At 46.6% G+C, this 10,000-nt stretch overlaps 1 protein-coding gene across 1 annotated transcript in view; it reads left to right on the plus strand.

Moving 5' to 3' along the window:
- The window catches only part of ARHGEF10L (Rho guanine nucleotide exchange factor 10 like), a 176,564-nt gene that overhangs the window by 28,323 nt on the left and 138,241 nt on the right, over positions 1-10,000 (plus strand). The gene's annotated exons all lie outside the window — the stretch shown is intronic.

Raw genomic sequence — 10,000 nt, forward strand, 5'->3', positions numbered from 1 at the left:
CTGGCAGTGTTGGGTTACCAGGCTCAGGATTGGCCGGGTCTCTCTCTGGAGGGGGCAGGGAGGGCTCCAGCGGCCCTCAGGGCCTGACATGTGGCCTGGCATTAAATTAACATGGCAAGGCCGCGGCGGGACAGGTGCCATACTGCAGAGCAGAATAGGATGAGGTCAGCGAGGACGAGGATTAATACGGGCCATTACCAGACTGTGACAGGGACCGCCACAATCATTAACTCACTGCCACCTCATATAGGCCATTACCAGACTGTGACGGGTCATGTGACACGCCGACTTGCATACACGGACACCGGAAGCCACTAGGAGCCTGGGAGGTGAGTATTTGGTGGCAGTGCAAAACCCCAATACAGAGGTCTCCGTTATCTATTAGGCATGCCGGTTAGTTGAGACTTCCAGTTGCCTAAATTTCCGGAAAACGGGGACTCCTAATCCCCGTCCTAGTCCCCCTAATCCACAAACGTAATTAAGCAGAGTAATGTTTCTGGCATTATTGTCAGATCTGACAAGATTAGCTGCATGCTTGTTTCAGGTGTGATTCAGACACTACTGCAGCCAAATAGACCAGCAGGGCTGCCAGGCAACTGGTAATATTTAACAGGAAATAAATATGGCAGCCTCCATATACCTCTCGTTACAGTTATCCTTTAAGGATTAGGATGGACGGTGCCTATTCATGTTTGGGGATTTAAGGGATACTCTGCCTAATTATGTTTGTGGATTAGGGGGACAAAGGCAAATGAAAATGCCTAAAATTGAACCTGACGCAGCCATAATAAAAAAAAGTTACATAATATGAAGAGGGAAGCCACTAGAACAGTCCACCGCTGTGTGCATATCTGAGTAGAGTGCGGCCATTCTGCGCCTGCATGAGTACGGCCGTGTCTGCGCAGGATTCCAAAACCACTCATCTATGAAGAGGAGCGCGGACGCAAACTTCCAGAGGGTCCCGGGCACCGGCGGTGGTCTGCCAGGCTAATTCTCTGTATCTGCTCTTAATCAATGCATGGAGGCTGCCCAGCAGAGCAGGATTATTCACCAGGCAACCTAAACAGCTGCTTGGGGCCTGCTGGATGTCAAGGAGCCCACCTGTCGCCTTCTCTGACCTCTCTCCACTTCAGCTTACCAAACGGTCAACAAGGGCCCCTCCAATGTACTACCTTGCCTCGATCCCCATTACATCCTAATCCACCCCTGCTGCCCAGTAATTCTTCCGTTATTCTGTAATTGTGGGTTTCTATTTTTATGTCATCCTCGTCACTTATCCTGTGTAACAGAATTAGTCAGCATTTCATGTCATGCTGGGAGTGTATGAAGTATCGGCAGGTGACTAATGTCTGGAGGTAATTCACCTGACCTCATTCTTTACCATTTATAATGTGGTATTATGGATTCCAGTCTTGTAATAGGTCCATAGCTCCCAACTGTCCCTGTTTTGGAGGGACAGTCCCTCTTTGAGAACCCTGTGCCTCTGTCCCTCTTTCACCCTCATGTGTCCCTCTTTTAGGACTGATGTACAGATCTATGGAAATATTTATCTAATTTTTCTATTGAAAAATGTGTTTGACTCTAAACTTTATTTCCATAATTTACCGTAAATTGATATATTGTATATAGAAGACTACTTTTTAACCCTTGAAAATTTTCTTAAAAGTCGTCTTATACGCCGGGTGTCAGTAATGCCGGGTGATGCGCCCTATCCTGTTACCATCTCTCAGATCTCGCTGCTGAGGACTGTAGTGAAGCGGTGCAGGCGCACATGTGCGAGATCTGAGAGACAGAGATAGAGATAAATAGGATACAAGGGCGGGACAGAAGGGTGAAAGAGGCGTGTTTTATGGGCACAGCGCGATTTATTCTTCCATAACTCTCTGATGGACAGAGAGAGCTGACCAATCCGCTTAGGGAGACAAGGAGAGCTGACCAATCCAACCAGTCAATCGCCTGTATGTGGTTATATACTGGGTACCACATACATTACAGCAGCAGTATCTGTTCATACAGAGCACCAGAATTTGATGTTTTTTTAATTTTTATTTGGTGTACGTTGGAGGAGGGGTAGTCTTATACGGCACGTATATCCCAAACTCTATATTTTAACTGGAAAAGTTGGACGGTCGTCTGATACGCCGGAATATACAGTATTTCTTACTTTCACATGTTAAAATAGAGGAAAACTAGTGATGACAGAAAGGGCCAGTCTGGTTTGAATGATAAAACTACATCTTTGGATTCTGAATTCTTTGTGCTATGCATGGTGAGGGGTGTGGTTAGAGGTGTGACAGGGGTGTATCTTAAAGAAAATCTGTAACTAAAAAAAGTTCCCCTGGGGGGTACTCACCTCAGGTGGGGGAAGTCTCTGGATCCTATTGAGGCTTCCCCCGTCCTCTTGTGTCCCACGGCGGCAGCTATAAAGCTCCCTGATCGGCGGGCATGTAAATGTTTACCTTCCGGTCTCCAGCGCAGGCGCAGTATCGGCTCCCTGCTCAGAGATAGGCGGAAATAGCCGATTGCTGTTGGCCCGCTCTACTGCGCAGGCACAAGTCTCCTGCGCCTACGTAGTAGAGCGGAACCGACAGAGATCGGCTATTCCAGAGTGAAGAGCGGCAACAGCGCCCCCGCTGGAGCCAGAAAAGGTAAATATTGCACAGCCTGACAAATTGTCGGCTGTGCGTTCAGTGGGCTGCAGCAAGACCGGCGTGGGACACAGAAGGACGGGGAAAGCCTCGATAGGGTCCAGAGGCTTTCCCCTACCAAGGTGAGTGCCACCAGGGGACATTTTTTTTTTAGTTACAGAGCTTCTTTAAAGTGTCCCTCGTTTTATGTCAAAAAGTTGGGAGGCAGATTATTGGTACCCAGATGCATGGCCGATATAAATACGGCTAGAGTGGAACCAAACTTTCCTTTTTGGGGTTTCATATAAATCAAGGAACCCTTACTTAGCTTTCAATAGATTTCAAAACAAGGGAGCGGGCATGTTTATCAAGCGACCCTGATGATTTTTTTTTTACAATATTGATTTATAAATCATTACTCAGTGTTTGCCTGTTGTAAAAATTTTCCTCTCCCTAATTTACATTCTGAAATTTATCACAGGAGGCAACATCTTTAGTCCTGTATCTCTGCTTAATGTTTGGTTCTAAAGTCAGTGAAAAAAAATGTGTGGTTTTCCATAATGCTATGGGATGGGGGGGGGGGGAGAATTCCACATATCTAAAGAGCCTAGGCTGTGACATCACTGGGAGGGCGGGGCTACATGCCAATTTACAGCACTATCTAGATACAGGAAGTGTTTCTGATACTGAAACCAGGAAAATTACCATAAAAGTGGCTATCCTGACTAATTTACTGCATTCTACTTTATGTCATTACAGGGCCTCTTTGCTCTGTTTTTAGCAGCATTCGTTGGATTAGTTGAAGTCTGCTCTCCTATCTGCACACATCGGGCCGCAGGGCCGGGCCGAGGCATAGGCTGGAGAGGCTCCAGCCTCAGGGCGCAGTGTAGGAGGGGGCGCACAATTCATTCAGCTGTCATTCCTAATTGTGTTTGAAGCAGAAAGAAATAAGAAAAGGGGATACATGGCAGTGACTGCAAGCCAGATAACTAGATATTAAGGTGTCGGGGAGGTTGTGGGCCCTGTGGCACCTCTTAGTCTAATTGCAATCAGTGTGTGATGGCTGGGGTGGGAGGGATGGAGGGGCGCACTTTGGTGTCTCAGCCTTGGGTGCTGGAGGACCTTGTCCCTGCTCTGTCGGGCCGCGTCTGATCAGAGACGGTAATAATCTGATAACCGTGAAATGCGGTAATACAGGTTCCACGATCGTCTCTTCTTCCTCCTCACGTGACACATGCATTGCGTAAACATGCCTGATTCACAGAACATCGTGTGACGGCGTCGCGTTACAGGAGGGGCAGCCGATCGCTGGATATAGAGAATAGGATGTCACCTCTTCCCCAAATTACAAAGTACCAAACACGCCATTTGTTGTAGCTCTATATCATCGGTAATTATCTCGCCGGACAGCGATGAGTACAGTCAGAACAAACGTGTGTACGCATCACCAGGGAGCTGGGCGCAGGGCGAGTGGAATGGCGGCTCTCCCTACGGCCGCAAAACACTCCGGACCAACTTAGTACAACACAGTTTTGTTGTCTAAATAGTTTAAAGGACAGAGAGGGATATGAAGGCTGCCATATTTATTTCATCTTAAGCAATACCAGTTGCATAGCAGCCCTGCTGATCTCTTTGGATGCAGTAGTGTTTGAATTACACCAGAAACAAGCATGCAGCTAATCTTGTCAGATCTGACAATAATGTCAGAAACACCTGATCTGCTGCATGCTTGTTCAGGGGCTATAGGGGCCCATACACTGGTCGATTTCAGACATCGATCAGAAATCGATTCTATCAAATTCCCCATTTGATCGATTTGCAGCCAATTTGATTTATTTGGATGGATTTGATCTATCTGACAGGATGGAAAATCTAGGTCGATCTGCTGCTGGCAACAGATTGATGTCCCATAGAGTTGCATTGGATCTAATGGACCAATAATGCATTTAGATAGATTTCCAATAGATTTCATTCTAAAATCTATTGGAAATCTGTTCCTAGTGTGTGACACACATCAGATTCCAGTCAGATTCGACTTGACAGGCATCTGACAGAAATCTATCTGATGGTCGAATCTGCTGTAAATCTATAAGTGTATTGCCAACTTATGGCTAAACGTATTAGAGACACAGGATCAGCAGGGCTGCCAGGCAACTGGTATTGCTTATAAGGAATTAAATATGGCAGCCTCCATATACCTCTCACTTCAGTTGTCCTTTAAAGTGGACCCGAACTCTTGCACAGGACACAAGGAAAACAGCGAGAAATGCACCCTGTATGTGTTTAGAGAGTTTAGCCTGTTTAATTTCCCCTCATTTGTGTCTATTCACAAGTTGTAATTTTATCTCTCCCCTGTGTCACATGACTGCCTATGGCAGATAAGCCCATTTGAAAGCACGGGCTGTAAACAATATGTCTGCTTCCATGAATCAGGAAGCGGACACACTGCAGATTTATTTTAGGCTTTGAATCATCTGTAACAAAGAAATGTTTTTTTATTTAAAGGTTATTATGTTGTGCATCTTTTAGAGCAGAGAGGAGGTCTGAGTTCAGGTCCACGTTAAACAACCGAGAAACAGTGAGAGACAGCTTGAGATAAGGTTTTACTGCAGGAAAGTTAAAAGGGCTATTAGCCCTGCTTTGTTTTTTTACAGCTTAAAATAAAGAGTGTGGTTTCTAAACTGGAAATATGACAGAATGATGAAGTTCTAGATAAAGCTACAATAGAAAAAATAAAAATATGAGACTCTTTTTTTTTTTTGCTACTAACGTTCTATATCTTAGCTGTACTACACATACAATTCATTATCTCAAACGTTTATTTTCGCTTCAGCGTCACTTTAAAACAGAAGGTAATTACGATAATTCAGCTTTAGGTGAGCAACTGTGGCTTCCCACAATGCACCACTACTGAGTATGTAAATGATCTCTTTATGCCCTTGAAGCCAGGCTTACACACATTCTCATATGACAGAAGTTTGCATGGCCAGAAATCGCAGGGATTAGTGTGAAAGCTGCCTAAGGCTTGGTGCCCACTGGCGGCACTTTTGCAAAACTTGCCAATTGCTGGTAATCAGCAAAGCGCTGTGACAGTGGTACTCTGTGGGGTAACCACCCTTGCAGCGTTGTGGTTGCGGATCGGTCGTAAAGCGCATCATGAAACATTTTGGCTGCAGTAGTGTCTGAATCACACCAGAAACAAGCATGCAGCTAATCTGGTCAGAACAATAATGTCAGAAACAGCTGATCTGCTGCATGCTTGTTCAGGTACTATGGCTGAAAGCATTAAAGGCAGAGGATCAGCAGGACCGCCAGGCAACTGGAAATAAATATGGCAGCCTTCATATACCTCTCACTACAGTTGTCTTTTAAAAAGAAACTGACCAAGAATTGAGCTTCATCCCAATCAGTAGCTGATACCCCCTTTCCCATGAGAAATCTTTTCCTTTTCTCAAACAGTTCATCAGGGGGCTCTGTATGGCTGATATTGTGGTGAAACCCTTCCCACAGTGTGATGTCATGACCATGCTCCTGACAGTTTCCTGTCTGTGAACCTCACTGCATTGTGGGAAATAACAGCTGTTTACATCTGGGTCCAACTGCCAAAAAAGCAAGCAGTACCTCCTTCCACTGACATCACCTGCCAGCAGTAAAAATGTCACCATGTGATAAATGTCAGAATGTAAATCAGGGAGAGGAAAGATTTTACAATAGGCAAACACTGACAATCATTTATACATAATTATTGTAAAAATAAAGCGCTTTTTTATTACATTTTCATTGGAGTTCCTCTTTAAGTTATTAAGAATAACTGCACAGCATATCCAGCGTTCGCCAGCGCATATCGGATGCCTCATCGGAGCAGCGCCGTGTGTTCTGTGCAGAATATCCCGTAATCCGGTTGGCGCGCTGCACAGCTCAGAAAACATGCGTGCCGCTGATTCGCCACAGTCTCCAGCATTGTCTCTGCAATGTCTGGAAGAGCCGCTGAATACAATTCCCCTCGTCAATGAGAACACTTGTTTTCCCAGAATGCCCTGCAGCTCTCTGTATCTCCTCTCTTTCCCAGGCGTTGCTGTATAATCTGACCTTGGCTGACCAAAGCTCCCCCGCTGGGAGATTAATTGCCTCAAAACTATTCCTCCCGCAGCGTAAAAAGCGACAATCAGACTACCTGCGTCCGACATACAAATCAGCCCCAGCAGAAGTACCATGCGGGAGGCAACTGGGGCAGCAGCCTAGGGCACAGATAAACAGGTTGGGGGCTCCTCTGTGTTCGTATATTTTGCTGCTTTTTTTTTTTTTTGCAAAAATTACAAACATCCATTTTCCAAAAGGCAAGGTAGGTGTAACCTAACAGTAAACAGATGCCGATTGCTAGCCTCCCCTCACCTGACACCTGAAACATAAGCTACAGACACCTGCTGGATAATGTCACCTTTTGTTAGGTTCTCAGTTTCAGGTGACTTAGTGATATGATAGTTCTGCAGATGTGCTGCTTCAGGGCCTCTGCTGGGCAGGCTGTTCTGTTCAATGGAGTGAGTAGGGGGGAGCAGGGAGAGGAGGGTGGACAAGTGAGCACATGGATTATAGCGCAGGAGATTTGGGCGCAGCCGGCGCCAACATAGACCGTAATAGGAATTACGTCTATAGTGGCGCACAGGGAGTAACTTTGGCGCCGTCAGAAGAGGGAGCTGAAGTTGCTTTTAAAGAAGAACTCCAGTGAAAATAATGCAATAAAAAAGTGCTTCATTTTTACAATAATTATGTATAAATGATTTAGTCAGTGTTTGCCCATTGTGAAATCTTTTAAATCCCTGATTTACATTCTGATATTTATTACATGGTGACATTTTTACTGCTGGCAGGTGATGTAGCTGCTGCATGTTTTTTTGGCAGTTGGAAACAGCTGTAAACAGCTATTTACCACAATGCAATGAGGTTCACAGACAGGAAACTGCCAGGAGTACCACGGTCCTCAGAGTTTCTTGTGGGAGGGGTTTCACCATAATATCAGCCATACAGCGCCCCCTGATGGTCTGTTTGTGAAAAGGAATAGATTTCTCATGTAAAAGGGGGTATCCGCTACTGATTGGGATAAAGTTCAATTCTTGGACGGTGTTTCTCTTTAAAACACTGTAATTCGGCCGCCAGCAGCTGGAAGCTGAATTATATTGTCCCCGTTAACTTTTTGGATCTGGAGGGGGAATAGTAATTAACGCCGCTGGGACTTGTGCTGGAGCAGGGTGAGCCGTATATCAGCTGTATCCTGCGCCCAAGTCTCCTCTCGTACGCTAGACAAGCAGGTGGTGTCCCATTCTGAGAACTACAGTAGCGATCAGCTGAGTATAACCCAACTCATTAAAGAGGAACTGTGACGACAAAACGGCCCCTGGGGGGTACTCACCTCGGGTGGGGGAAGCCTCAGGATCCTAATGAGGCTTCCCACGCCGTCCTGCGTCCCTCGGGGGTCTCGCTGTAGCCCTCCGTGCAGCGGTGACGCAATATTTACCTTCCTGGCTCCTGCGCAGGCGCTCTGATGCCTCTCGGCGCCGAAGTAGGCGGAAATACCCGATCGCCGTCGGGTCTGCTCTACTGCGCAGGCGCAAGTTTCCGGCGCCTGCGCAGTAGAGCGGACCCGACGGAGATCGGGTATTTCCGTCTATTTCCGTGCCGAAAGTCGCCACAGCGCCCCCGCTGGAGCCAGCAAAGGTAAATATTGAACTGATAGTCGGCACAGTCGCCGGCTGTTCGGAGGGCTGCGGCGAGACCCCCGTGGGACAGAGGACGGCGTGGGAAGCCTCATTAGGATCCGGAGGCTTCCCCCACCCGAGGTGAGTACCCCCCAGGGGAGGTTTTTGTTGTTACAGAGTCTCTTTAAAGGGACCCCTTGGAGTAGAGAAAAACAAAATCGGAACTTACCTGGGGCTTTCTCCTGCCCACCGTAGGTCGGGAGGTCCCACGGCGTCCTCCTAGCTCCTCTCCTGGTCCTTCAGCAGAAATCACGATCGGCGACACGAGAGGGCTATGGTTCCATATTGATTTCCTCTTAAAGCGGACCTGAACTCAGAACTTCCTCTCTGCTCCAAAAGATAAGTAACAGCATAATGACCTTTAAATAAAAACATTTCTTTGTTACAGATTTTGATACATTGTTGTTAGATTTAATATCTATAACTCCGTATCTCCAGCCCGGCCTCGCCTTCCATTGTACGGCCGCTGTGATCGGAGCTTGCATTCGCTTTTTGTTGATATTCCCCTTCCTTGCCCAGTTTTTGCCTTTTCAGAAACGTTTGAACTGCGTGTCCTGGGGGCGCGGCGTAGCGATTCCGTGTGGGGTGTGCCGCTATCAGGAGGGGTCCCCTGTAACCTTTTCCTGCAGCGTGGCCGGGGGGGGGAGGGGGATGGAGGCATCGCTGGAGGTCCGACTTTTCCATACCGTCTATAGACCAACTGGATTGCTGCAGATCCCATATATTATTACAGGAGTTCCAGTGAATCATGAATCAGGCTATTAACAATAGTATCAGCGGTAGAAGCGCGCAGCCCTTATATCAGACTAGAGATTGCTAAAATATTGTGAAATAACTACACAAATACACACATATTCTGTATACTGTATATTATGCACTAGTATCAGCACGAACAATTGTATATTAAATCAAATTATTATAAATTATTATTATACACACACACAGAGTGCACATGTAGGACACACACACACACACACACACACACACACACACACACAGTGCACATGTAGGATACACTCACACACAGTGCACATGTAGGATGCGCGCACACACACACACACACACACACACACACACACACACACACACACACACACACACACACACACACACACACACACACAGTGCACATGTAGGATACACACACACACACACACACACACACAGTGCACATGTAGGATACACACACACACACACACACACACACACACACGTAGGATACACACACACACACAGTGCACATGTAGGATACACACACACACACACACACACACACACACACACACACACACACACACAGAGTGCACATGTAGGATACACACACACACACACAGAGTGCACATGTAGGATACACACACACACACACACACACACACACAGAGTGCACATGTAGGATACACACACACACAGAGTGCACATGTAGGATACACACACACACACACACACAGAGTGCACATGTAGGATACACACACACACACACACACACACACAGAGTTCACATGTAGGATACACACACACACTGAGTGCACATGTAGGCTACACACACACACACAGAGTGCACATGTAGGCTACACACACACACACACACACACAGAGTGCACATGTAGGATACACACACAC

Source organism: Hyperolius riggenbachi, chromosome 6 (assembly GCF_040937935.1).
Source record: "Hyperolius riggenbachi isolate aHypRig1 chromosome 6, aHypRig1.pri, whole genome shotgun sequence".
Classification (NCBI taxonomy): Eukaryota; Metazoa; Chordata; class Amphibia; order Anura; family Hyperoliidae; genus Hyperolius; species Hyperolius riggenbachi.